Source organism: Colobus angolensis, unplaced genomic scaffold, assembly GCF_000951035.1.
Source record: "Colobus angolensis palliatus isolate OR3802 unplaced genomic scaffold, Cang.pa_1.0 Scaffold18, whole genome shotgun sequence".
NCBI lineage: Eukaryota > Metazoa > Chordata > Mammalia > Primates > Cercopithecidae > Colobus > Colobus angolensis.
Window position 1 is genome coordinate 3870928 of NW_012114932.1, and position 3723 is coordinate 3874650.

A 3723-nucleotide genomic window follows, 5' to 3' on the forward strand; every position below is an offset into this window, starting at 1 on the left:
CTGAGTCTGATGTGTGAGCCTGGCCCAGCCCCCGGCTACTAGGAGGACGGCAGCTGTGCCTGACACATACCAGGGGGATGTAGTATCTGCGCCCTGGGGGAGTCTCATGGTCCCCCATCATATCCCAGACTGCAGGGCTGGCTGAGGCTCTCCTTGACTCCTGGGCAGGGCCTGGTGGGGTCAAAGCTTCCATGAAGGAAGTAAGAACCCCATCTGGGGCAGGGCTGGTGACTGAGATAGAGGGGTCTGCAGTCTCTTCAGGGGGGCCTGCTTTATCTGCAGTTTGCGTATTCTCACTTCTCTACTCATGTTTTATTTATCTTGAAAGGGACTAGGAAAGGATGACATAATTACAGGCAACTCTAGGCAGCGGGGGTCTCGAGGGCTGTTTTCCATGGTCCTGTTCCTGGACTTAGGGTTTCTGTGTTGCCTTCCAAATCAGGGCATCCTGGGGTCGGCTCCTAAACTGTCTGCCTCCATGAAGGCCACCTTATATGGTTCTTCCTCATTTGTAGCTGGGGGTGAGCTTGGAGACTGTCTTACCTGCTCTCATGTTGCTAGTTGGGTCTGTAGGGCAGGGGGTTGATGCCCCTCTTGACTGAGACCACCCTCGGCCTTAGCAGAAGGTCAGCCCCCCATGGAACAGAAGGGATAGGGTGGCAGCTGTGCCTGGCAGATGAGAGGAGGGCCCTTCCGCCTTGAGGCCTTCAGAGGGCTCATCCCTTTGGCCCTCTGCTTACCCTCCATAACCCAGTGACCCTAGCATTTCCTCTCGTTTGGCACAGAGACCCATCCTCCCCTCAGGGTCTTCATTGAGTGTTTGGAGAGATAGAGACTGAGAACTCCAGGAGGACTCCTATCCCCTGCCTCTTTTTGGCCCTAAATAAAGCCATCCACAAAGTCCTTGTCCCTAAGGAGCCATGTTGGTCTTGTCTGTGCCAGGGGTAGTCATAGCTGCTATTTGCAGTGGCTTCATCATCCCTTCCTTCCCATTTCTGCCGGATGTGGGGAGCACAGTCAGGTCAGCAGCCAGGTGCCATCATTTGGGAGCATGTGAGCTTGGATGCTCTGGCCAGGTTTTTGTAGCCACCTAGAATGGTCCTGACTCTCCCCCATTGGCTGCTCTGGCCAAACCGTGGAATGGGTCTCCATCTTGACCATCTCTGGGAGCAGGGTGGATGGGAAATCCACTTGGGGGTGGGCTTCAAGCAGGCACAGAGGGAAAGAGCCTTGGTCAGCACCACAGACCTCGACAGAGCCGTGCTTCTGTTCCAGAGGCCTCTCTGTTCCAGGTTCAGGCCCATGCAGGTTTGAGGGGCAGGTGAAGGCTCCCAGGAGAGGGGGGCCATGTGCCTGCACGCCTGGGTGCATGCCCGCGGGAGGGGTGAGTACTGAACGTGCTCTGAGTCACTCACTGAGTCATGGCTCGGCCGCCACAGAACATTGTTATATAGACATAGAGAAGAAAAACCTGGCACAAGAAGATAGGAAATTCTGTCTTCACTCCAAACCATGACCAAGAATGGAGATTCCAACACCAGCAAGAATTTGTGATCACTTAACTTGGGTCGTGGCCACAATTTCAGCATAGAACATTTATAATTCAGTTTGATCAATTTTTTCCTAATTTTTTCTTAAGACTGCAACGAAAGTGTGCCCTCATTATTACATTTTTCACAAACCTGTTAGCATATAAAGGGCCTTTGTTTCTCATTACCACCCGGGGCTCCTTAAGGCATTTTATGGAGTGATTTGCTTTGTTAAAAAGAGCATTCACCAACTTAAAAATTGGAATAATTGTCCAAATGGTTACATGACTCGGGAGTGCTATATTTTTACTAATTTTCTGATACTGAGTCATGTGCTAATTAAGATAACAACTGAATTTATGCTCATGAATGTTGGAATTCTTAGAAGCCACCTGAAACCTTCTCAATGGTCAGGACTCTGGATCCCATTGGCCAGTGCCAACAGGTAGCTCTGGGCTGTGCTGGGGGATACAGAGAACCTAGCTGTGTTCTGCTGGGCACCAATGGCTGCCGATGCATGTGTTTCCTCCACCAGGTTCCCTAAGGATGGCACATTGAACAACAAATACACCCAAACCACCTAGGTTAGCTGACTGGTGATGTTTTATGGATCTCTCTTTAAAAGTGTTCTGTCGGCCAGGCGCAGTGGCTCACGCCTGTAATCCCAACACTTTGGGAGGCCAAGGCAGCTGGATCATCTGAGGTCAGGAGTTCGAGACCAGCCTGCCCAACGTGGCAAAACCCCGTCTCTACTAAAAATACAAAAAATTAGCCGGGTGTGGTGGCGGGCACCTCTAATCCCAGCTACTCCGGAGGCTGAGGCAGGAGAATCGCTTGAACCCGGGAGGCAGAGGTTGCAGTGAGTCGAGGTCGTGCCACTGCACTCCAGCCTGGGCAACAAAAGTGAAACTCCATCTCAAAAAAAAAGAAAAAAGTGTTCTATCTTAATTAAGGATGATGGTTTATCCAATTCCAAATATTTATCAAAAATCTAAGATAAGGATATCACCATGATGTTTGAAAGAGAATTTATGCCCTGGTTGTGATGTTGGGGTTTTATTGATAAGAGTTTCAGTTATCTGGATGATATGTGCACGTGTAAGGAAACAGAATGGTTTGCCAGTTGTCCAGGTGGCCATGAAGAGAACCTCTGCAGGTCTAGGAATGTGAAGCTCAGATTTTGGAAACCTGGTCCGGTGTCCTGGGCCACAGGTGAGTGGCTGAAGCTGGTGGGTTGCTGCCATCTTCTGGCCATAGTGTGGAATTTATCAGAAGCAGCTACCAATGAGGGTGTCTGGAGCTCTATAAATTGCAAGCCTGGGCAAGATAGCCAGACCCTATCTTTACAAAAAATCTTTAAAAATTAGCTGGGCATGGTAGCACACACTTGTCATCTCAGCTATTTAGGAGGTTGAGGTGGGAGGATTGCTGGACCCCAGGAGTTTGAGGCTGCCGTGAAAGATTATGCCACTCCACTCCAGACTGGGTGACAGTGAGATTCTGTCTCTTCAAAAAAAAAAAAAAAAAAAAAAAAAAAGAAAACAGAAACCACTGTACGTGTTTCCAATGGAAGGAATTTAAATATAAGGGATTGATTATGAAAGTGTGTGAAGGACAAAAAGGGTAGTAGTTATCCAGCGGTGAGTGACTATAGAAGCCTCTGTCACCTATAAGCTGGCAAAGGGGACAGCAGTGTTACCCACAGCCCCTGACTGCTGACTCAGTGGTGCCCGTGGGAAGCCAGGAGCTGCATGCTCACTGACGCTGCAGGTGCCTGGGAACCTGATATCCTGGCCCCTCCACCCACACTGGTGAGTCGGTGCTGCTGGGGCACCTGCTGCCCTAGTGAATGGGTGTCACCAGGAAGAGGATTCAAGCCTGTCTTGCTCAAGACCTCCTCCACCACCAGACTTGTCTCAAGATCTCAGGCCCAAGAAGCCCCAGGGAGTGGAGTGACAGGAGCCTTGCTCTGGGAGGCAGGAGACCTGGATTCTAGTTCCTCCTCCTCTCACTGACTGGGCCTCTGGAGAGAAGGGCGGGGACATTCTGGCATGTGGCAGGAGCCACCCTGTGTCATGGAGTTGGATCCCAAGCTGGCTCCTGGCAGGATTTAATGAAGAAACATTTGTCAACTGCTGGATCAGTCCAGCTCCCGGCAGGAAACTGACAGCATGTACCAGGAAAGATGCAGCTG